Raw genomic sequence first — 9,766 nt, 5'->3', positions numbered from 1 at the left:
AGTGAGTTGAGGGGTCCTGGGGTGCATGACCACTTTGCCAGAGCCAGTAGAAGCTTCAGAGAGGGCACCCAACTAAAAGCTCTGGCAGCTGAGAAAACCCCAACGATTGGGACAAAGCCCTCATCTCTGGTAGCACAGTTCTACTGTGGCAAAAAGATCAAAATTCAAATAATTAAATGGCAACATAAGCAAGCAAAGAAAGCAAAGCAAGCACAGCAGTTAATCCTTAGATTCCTTTTTTGCAGACTAAAAGGATGAAAGCATGGAACAAGAGAAAGACAACAAAGTTAGAACTCCTACACCAAAAGCTTCCAAGAAAAATATGAGTTGGTTATAGGCCATAGAGGAGCTTAAGAAGAATTTTGAAAACCAAATAATAGAGGGGGAGGAAAAAAATGGGAAGAGAAATAAGAATGATGCAAGAAAATTATGAAATGAGAGCTGACAACCTGACTGAAGAAAATAACACCTTAAAAATAGACTAACTCAAATGGCAAAAGAGGCTCAAAAGGCCAATGAGGAGAAGAATGCCTTAAAGAGACGAATTTGCCAGATGGAAAAAGAATCTCAAAAGCTCGCTGAAGAGAATCATTCCTTCAGAATTAGATTGGAGCAAATGGAAGCTAGAGACTTAATGAGAAATCGAGGGAGTATGTAAATAGATCCAAACAAATGAAAAACAGAAGGCAATGTGAAATATCTCACTGGAAAAACCACTGAACTGGAAAATAGATCCAGGAGAGATAATTTTAAAATTATTGGACTACCTGAAAGACATGATCATAAAAAGAACCTAGAAAGCATTCTTCAAGAAATTCTTAAGGAAAATTGCCCTGATGTTTTAGATCCAGAGGGCAAAATAGAGGTTGAAGGAATACACCAATCACCTCCTGAAAAAAAGATCCCCAAAAGAAAACTCTTAGCAATATTATAGCCAGGCTCTGGAGTTCCCAGATCAAGGAGAAAATATTGTAAGCAGCCAGTAAGAAACAATTTGAATATTGTGGAAACACAGTCAGGATTACACAGGATCTGGCAGCTTCTACACTGAGGGGATGTAATATGATATTTGGAGGTCAAAGGAGCTGGGATTAAAACCAAGAATCACCTACCCAGGAAAACCGAGAATCATGTTTCAGGGGAAAATATGGATATTCAATGGAATAGACGACTTTCAAATATTCGTGATGGAAAAAACAGAGTTGAATAAAAAAATCTGAATTTTAGATACAAGAAGCAAGAGAAGCATGAGAAGGTAAACAGAGAAAAGAAATCATAAGGAACTTATCAAAGATGAACTATTTACATTCCTTCATGGAAAAATGATACTTGTAACTTATGAAACTTTTCTCAGTATGAGTATAGTTGAAGGGAATACACACACACACATATATGCGTGTGTATATACATACATATATATATGCCTATATAGGAGGTTATATGGGCATGTGAATACATATGTGAGTGTGTGTATATATGTGTACAGGTATACACAGACTGAGGGCACAAGACCGATTGAATAGGAAGAGATGATACTTAAAAGGTGAAACTAAGAGGTGAGAAAGGAATATAAGAGGAGATGGGGAGAGACAGAATGGGGGTAAATTATCTCATATAGAAGAGGCAAGGGAAAACTGTTACAATGGAGGGGAAAAACAGAAAGGCGAAAGGGAAGGAGTCAACCTTATTCTCTTTGAATTTGGCTTATGAAGGGAATTAAATACACACTAAATAGGGTATCTAACTCTACAAGACAATAGGGGAGAAGGAGATGAGATGGGGGATAATGGAAGGGAGGGCCATTGGTTGGGAGGGAAGTTGGAAGCACACACTTTTGAAAAGGCACACGATCAATGTAGAGAATAAAACAAGTTGGTGTAGGATAGGATGGAGGGAAATATAGTTAGTATTTCACAATATATCCACTATGGAAATGTTTTGCATAGCTACACATGTACATAGTTTGAATTGCTTATCTTTCCAGTAAGGGTGTGTGACGAGGGGGGAAAGGAAAGAATCTGGAATTCAAATTTCTAAAATAAAATGTTTAAATATTATCATTATTACTATTATTATTATTTTACATGTAACTGGGTAATAAGATGTACAGGCACTAGGGTACAGAGATCCACCATACCCTTCTGGAAAGTCATTGGAGGGATGAGGAAAGATATGGGAGAGAGTAGATTGGGGGAGGGGATATTCAGTGAGATTGGTGTTTTGGGGTAGTGGGTAGGGGAAAATGGGGAGAAAATTTGTAAAACAAATTCTTGTGGAAATGAATGATCTAAACTAAAAATAAACATGAAATTTAATTAAAAAAAGAAAGAACATGAAAGAAAAACGAGAAAGAGAAAGGAAAAGAAAGAAGATGAGAGAGAAAGAAAAAAAAAGAAACCAAGAAAAAGAAAGATAAACTTCTACTTCAATTTGCACTCAGAGTTCATCGGCTTCTGCAGTTGGTCAGCATTTTTTCATCCTGATTCTTTCAAACTGGCTTGGGTTATTGCATTGATCAGAATAGCTAAGTCATTCAGAATTGATTATGGTTACAACATTGCCGTTACTGTGCTCGATGATCTCCCAGTTCTCTGTGTCAGTTAATATAGCTTTTGCCAAATTATGTTTTCCTTTTCTAAACTCACCACCCTCATCATTTCTTATAGACTAATATTACTGTATCACACTCATATGCCATAACTTGTTCAGCCATTCCCCAATTGATGAATATCCCTCAATATTCAATTCTTTGTTACCACAAAAAGAGTAAATACACAAAGACTCAGATAGGCATGTATGTATACACACTTATATTTTTTTTCTTTTTTTTTTCTTTTATTTCTTTGGAGTTCAGGTCTAGTAGTGATATTGCTATGTCAAAAGACATGTATAGTTTTACAGCACTTTGGGCATAGTTCCAATTTGTTCTCCAGAATGGGTAGCCCATTTGACTAATCCACCAACAATTCATTAATGTTTCCAAGGTAGTGTAATGAAGAAGTGTGCACACTGCCCTCATCTTTACTTACACAGGTCTCCTGCTCCCCTGCAAACTCAACTGCTCGTACTCCTCTGGATCCTGAAACAGTGACCAGGGCCCCTGTCCTTTTGTCATTGGTCACAAGTGCTCCTCTATTCCCTGGAACTGTGACCCAGAACTGCTTATGGATAATAGGATTGTGCCCCTGGTACCTGATGCCAACAAAACATACCCTGCTCTGACCAGTCATACAAATTCATTACCATCTGTGGGCTGAGAGCTTCTGAAGCTGCTGCTGTTGTGGACCCTCTAAGTTTCCATACACATACACATACATATACCTGTACCTATACCTATACATATACACATACACATACATACACATTATACATATGCATATGCATACAAACATATACTATACTCACACACACACATACACACTTGATACTCACAAAAACTCCAGAGATAGCTGTTATTGTTATACCTTTATAGATGATGAAACTGAGCAAAGATTAAAAGGCTTGCCCATGATCATACAACTAGCAGGTATCTGAGTCTAGATTCGAACTCAGGTCTGTCCAACACCAGAGGAAATGCTCTATTCTCTGCATCATTTAGTTTCTGAGTTTCCTGTTCTCTCTTCAATGTGTTTAATGGGAGGTAGTGCCTATGTGGGTACACTTGAATGAAACCAACATTATTGTGAATGAAAGTTTAAGGCAGATGAGATAGCTGTCATCAAGCATTTGAAGGACTGCATGTGGGAAAATATATGAATCTTGTTTCACTTGGCCATAGAAGGTAGAATGAGAAGATTCTGGGAGGCCATCCTTTAAATTGGGGGGGAGGGAACTTCCTCAGTAAAATCCGTTACTTCAGGCAAATGTGGACCCTGCCTCACTGGAAGTCTCAGGCAGATACTAGATGAGGACATGTCAGTTGTTGAAGATTCTTGCTCAGGTATGGACTGATCCACAATGACTCTGAGACCTTTGTACCTCTAAAATTCTGATTCTCTTTCCTCCTCCTTGACAAAATGTATTAGAAGGATCATTAAACCTATTTAACTCTTGGCCATTTCCTTCAACTCTTAGAAAGGTCATCGTCTAGTTAGCATGCTTGCTCCAGATGGATGCTTAAGTACCAAGTGAACTGGCCACCCAAAATGCATGGCAAATTCTAGAAAAGAAAATTTTTATCTACCAAGTTTTTCTGTTTAAATTGCTAGGTATCTTTTCAGTAATCATAGATTTCACTTAGGTAGCCTGTAATGTTCATAATCTTGGTGCAATCAACCCTTTTAATTTTTTTTTTAAAGAAGAATCTCCAGAAGCAGCCTTATGGTATGAAATGGAAGGAGTGAAAAGACCTGGATTTTCATTTCATCTTTGATGGCTACTAGTTATAATAGCCAGGGGAAGTCTTTTAACATCTCCAATTCTCAGATTGCTCATCAGTAAAATGGAGATAACAATACATTTAGTACCTGTAATATAGGAGTTAATGTGTGTTAAGCGCTTAGAAAAATTCAAAGCACTATATAATAATCAGAACATTGTTCAATGAGTTTTTCTTTATTGAGATTTATGAAAAAATTGAATCATCATAATACAAGCAAGAGAAACTTCTTGTTAGAAGGAGTCATGTAAAATCATCCAGCATTTTTGAAGTGTTATATTCTGTGTCAGGCACTGCACTCAGGGCAGGAAACATAAAGTGGGGGAGGGGTGTAATCTTTTCCTTCAAGATGCTCACATTCTAATGATGGTGACAAAGTACAAATAGTTATGTAAATAAGAGAAATTCTGAGAGTAAAATGGAAGTAATCACAGAGGGGAAAAAAACTGGCATTAAAGGGAATTAGGAAAAATTTCTAGTAGAAGGTGAGATTTTAGCTGGGAGTTAAAAGAAGCTCTGGAAGCCAGGACGTGGAGATTAGGAGAGAATGCCAGACAAAGGTGATGCCAGTGAAAATGGCCAAGATGTTGGTCAAAATTGTCAAGAGTTGGAGTCTCTTGTTTGTGGAACATCAAGGTCATTATCATTGAATCTCAGAGTACATGGAAGGGAACAAAATGGAAGGAGACTAGAAAGGTTTGAAGAAATAAGGTTATGAAATATGAAAGATGCTAAAATGATTTTTTATTTGATCATGGAAGTTATAGCTGCTGGAGTTTGTTGACTATGGGGGTGGTCACTTCTGTGCTTCAATATAATCATTTTGACAACTGAGTGGGGGACTGATTGGAGTGAGAAGAAATTCGAGGCATTGAGGTCAATGAGAAGGTTAGTGTAATAGTCTATGATATAAGAGCCTGAACTAGGGTGACATCAAAGTCACAGGACAGAAGGGAGTATATAAAAATTATATTCAAAATAGAATCATCAGGACTTGGCAGATTTAGAGACAGTAAAGGATGACACCTAGGCTGCCAGCTTGGTGACCGAAAGAATAATGGTACTTTAGAGCAATACTGCCAAACTCAGACAGATGTATCTACAGGGGATGCTAAACAGTACATAAGGATCCCTGTGGGTGCACATATGTTAATGTTATCTGTGTTTTATTGTATTTTTATTTATTTTGTTCAATATTTCCCAACTACAAGTTAATATGGTTCCATACACACTTGAGGGTACAACATGTTTACCATGCACAGAAATGGGAAAATTCAGAATAGGTCAGTGGTTAGGAGGAAAGCGAATGAGTTTTTTTTGGGTATACTAAGTTTAAGCTATTTGTGGGATATCCAGTTGGAGATGTCCAATGAGCAGTTGGGGACATAAAGACAGGAGACTCACTTAGGCACTTGACCCTTTGAGGGAGGAAGGGGAATGTACTGGGTTTTAACAGAAGCCAAGATACCGGAATCTTTCTTTGTTGATAAATGTGGACTGAATGAACTTCAAAGAAAGAGAGGTTACTGATTGTTGAAATAGAAGAAGAATCTAGAATTGGTTAGAATGAGAATGGGAAGAATATCATCATCATCATCAAACATTTATATAGCATTCACTGTGTGCTAAGCACTGTGCTAATAAATTTTCAATTATTTCAGTTGATCCTCACAACAACCCCGGGATATAAGACTTATGATTATACCCATTTTACACATGAGAAACTGAGGCAAAAAGAGGTTAAGTGACTTTCCCAGGGTTATACAGCTACCGTGTTTCCCCGATAACAAGACACTGTCTTATTATTTTTTTGGACAGAAAAACACCAGAGGGCTTATTTTCAGGGGAGGGTTTATTTTAATGAACATTGACAGCAATTTTAATAAACAGGTAAATGTGAACAAAAAAATGTACCTTTATTCAATAAGCAAATCACTGGGGAAGAACAGGATGACGCGCTCACTGCTGCAGCTCTGATTGGATGCAGCTCAGAGCGCGGCGTGCATTTCACCCGGGGGAGGGGGGACAGTGCATACAGAGGGTACCGTAATGTAGCATGTAGCGCAGGGGATCACCTTCACTACAGTAGCAATCTCAATAGGGCTTATTTTCGGGGAAGGGCTTATTTTAGAGGAATCTTACACAGTAAGGGGAGGGCTTATTTTCGGGATAGGTCTTATTATCAGGGAAACACGGTAGGAATTATCTAAGGTCAAATTTGAACATAGGTCTTCTAGTCCCAGCATTCTATTCACTGCCACCTAACTGCTCCAAGAAGGGGGAATATGAATCCTCTCCTACAATCATTAATATAGGGGGCGGGGTGGGAGTGGTTATGGGAGAAAGTATCACCATTACTGGAAAGAGTTGTCAGGGATATAGGGTCATTATGAGGGAGCCAGGTCTCAGTACTGTTAGAAAATTGAAGACGTAATGAAAGAAAAAAAGAATGGAAGCAACTTTATTGATTGTGGAACACACATTTCAGAGAGCACAGTGGAAGGGGTGAATAGATCTAAAATGGGAAGATCAGGGTTTGTGTTGAGGGGGTAGAGAAAAGAGAACAGGCTATGGGAGTGCTGAACAGGACTTATAAAATGTTAGACAAGTGTTCAGAATTACTAGGATGAAGAAGAGTGTGATAAGGTGGACATTCTCTTAACACTGAGGAATGGTTTTAGGAATATTGCTAGTAACTAGAGAAGAAATTGAGAAAACAACAGGTGATTAGACTTTTGAGGGCTCTCCCTCAATATTTTGTCTTGTGGCAAATGATGATGTTTAGTTCTGTGAGGATCAAGAACCCTATCTCATATCAAGTAGGAACTGGCAAAATTACAGCCTATGGGAGTCCATAAAAAGAAGCAGGATGTGGCAAGATGAGGTGAATATGGTTTGAGAATAGTTTCTAAAGAAAGAGGTAGAACGCCTGAGGGTTAGATCTAGGACTGATTCATGGTATCCTCTGAAGACTCAGGAGTGAGAGGCTACAGGATGACAGACTGAATATCAGGTTCCATGAGAAGCTCCAGTGCATAAAGAGAGACTACTGATGGTCAAACTTTGTAGTAGCAAAGTGAGGTGCCCTGGGAGAAACATAGGAAAAATAAAGGTCACAAGTAGCTGAATGGAAAGATGGGGTGTGGGGCGGCCAGGTGGCTCATAAAGTAAGAGCACTGGCTCCACTGTTGGGATGACCTGGGGATCAAATCTGGGCTCAGATATTTAGCACCACACCCAGAAATAATTGGCCGTGTAACCTTGAGCAAGTTACTTAACCCCAATTGCTTTAAAAAAAAAAGAAAAATGGGGTGAAGCAGCAATCCTTGGGCAGTCCCGGGGTCAAAGAGTATTTAAGGCTGCACTTTTTTCTACTAAATTAAATTTATTTTTAAAATCACCCAACAATAAACAAAGTAGTACCTTATATTCTTTACATTTTCCAGACAATTTTGTGACCCTTATAAGTTTACTCATATTTGTAAACCAACTCATTTTTGTGGAATATTTTATTCGGGGTCTCTGTAGCTCATTCTTTAAAAAGATTTTATGAAAATGATAAAATAACAGATGGGTCAGTAGCTATTAATTATTTTCCAAGTGACATTTATAGAACCAATAATATCATGTGTTTTTTCTGTGTTTTTGGAATTATCCCTTCCAGATTCATTTTGTAAAAATTATTTCTCAATGTTTTCAAGATTTTCTAACCTCTCACATGGATTTGTAATTAGGGTGGTCTTGAGCTGATCTAGCTTCCCTTCCATACTTCATCTTCTTAAGTGTCATTTCTAATTTACCTTAAGTGCATCTTTTGGGATTCCCCTTCCATTGTTCAATTGACAAGTATTAGAGTTTAGTATATGACATACATTTTGCAGAGTGCTAGGAATACAAAGAAAACTAAAAATAGTCCCTGCCCACAAGGAGCTTCCATCCCTTTTTTAAAATAGGAAGTATTTAAATTTATTTGTTTACTTTTATTTTGCAGCATTCAATTCCACAATCCCTTAAGATCCAAATTTTCTACCCCTCCTTTTCCTACACTCTCTGCCACCATGGTGGCATGTAATCCAATATAGGTTCTACAAACACCTTCACATTGAAAATTAGTCAAGTTGTAAGGAAGAGTCACAAACAAAGGAATGAACAATAAGAAAGAAGGAATAAAACAAAACACAAAAGAGAGAGAGCAAGCAGTTTGCTTCAGTCTGCATTCAGACTCTGTAGTTCTTTTCTCTGGATGTGGATATCCCTTTCCATCATGAATCTTTTGGAGTTGTCTTATAACTTTGCATTTCTGAGAGAAGCCCAGTCTATCAAAGTTATCCATCCCAGATATGATGTGTGTGTAATTGTGTACAAAGTTCTCCTGGTTCTGCTCTCCTCACTCAGCATCAGTTTATATAAGTTTCTCCAGGTTATCATGAAGTCCATGTGTTCCTCATTTCTTATAACACAATAGTATTCCATTACATTCATATATCACAACTTGTTGAGCCATTCCCCAATTGATGGGCATCCCCTTGATTTCCAATTCTTTGCCACCACAAAAAGAGTTGCTATAAATATTTTTGTATGTACAGGATCTCCTCTCACTTGTACGATCTCTTTGGGATATAACCCTAGAAGTGGTATTGCTGGGTCAAAGGTTATGTACTTATTCATAGCCCTTTGGGCATAGTTCTAAATTGCTCTCCAAGATGGTGGTTTAGTAAGGAGCTTACATTCTAATGGAGCAGGTGAAATGGAAACAAACAGATACATTAAAGATAGATACAAAGTATCCTTTGAGTCAAAAACTCAAGCAATTGGAGGAACCTGCTTCCTGAAGAAGAAGGCAGCATTGGATTTCAGTGCTGAAAGTAGTCAGGCATTTTAAGATCTGATGATGAAAACACATCCTTTTTGGAAATATTGACAAATCTGCTCCCTTAGATTGTAAGCTCCTTGGGGGCAAGTAGTGTCTTTTTTTCTATTAATCATATACCCAGCACATAGAACATTGCCTAGTACATAGTAGGTGCTTAATAAATGTTTATTGGATTGGATTGTTATATCTATTTATTATCCTACCAGTTACACCTCTGAAGAGGTGACTCAATTATGTTTCATACCAAGAATTCCATAGACTTGCATATACTTCCTTACCTTCAGCTGTATTATGAGATAATTCAGCTCATTCTACTCCATGGAGTGTAGGGAATGGTTTTTATATTTTAATCTTAGCACGGGAATCAAATGTGAGCTGACTGAGGTTGTTTCTTCACTCATTCCACCTCTGTAATAACTGCTTCATCCCAATTAGATTTTCAAGAAATAGTGATGATAAAAATAAATAACTTCAATTTTTTCATATGCCCATTTTTTACAATGGATTATTTGAAT

The 9,766-nt window shown here is 37.7% G+C and overlaps 1 pseudogene; it reads left to right on the top strand.

Annotated features, from left to right (window-relative positions):
- Positions 1 to 9,766, top strand: part of LOC138151423 (potassium-transporting ATPase alpha chain 2-like) — a 95,950-nt pseudogene that overhangs the window by 11,128 nt on the left and 75,056 nt on the right.

This window comes from Petaurus breviceps, unplaced genomic scaffold (genome assembly GCF_028583685.1).
Source record: "Petaurus breviceps papuanus isolate PSGF00001 unplaced genomic scaffold, PetGlider_PUasm1.0 140, whole genome shotgun sequence".
Classification (NCBI taxonomy): Eukaryota; Metazoa; Chordata; class Mammalia; order Diprotodontia; family Petauridae; genus Petaurus; species Petaurus breviceps.
Note: the sequence above shows the minus strand (reverse complement) of the source record. Positions and strands in the feature narration are given on the sequence as shown.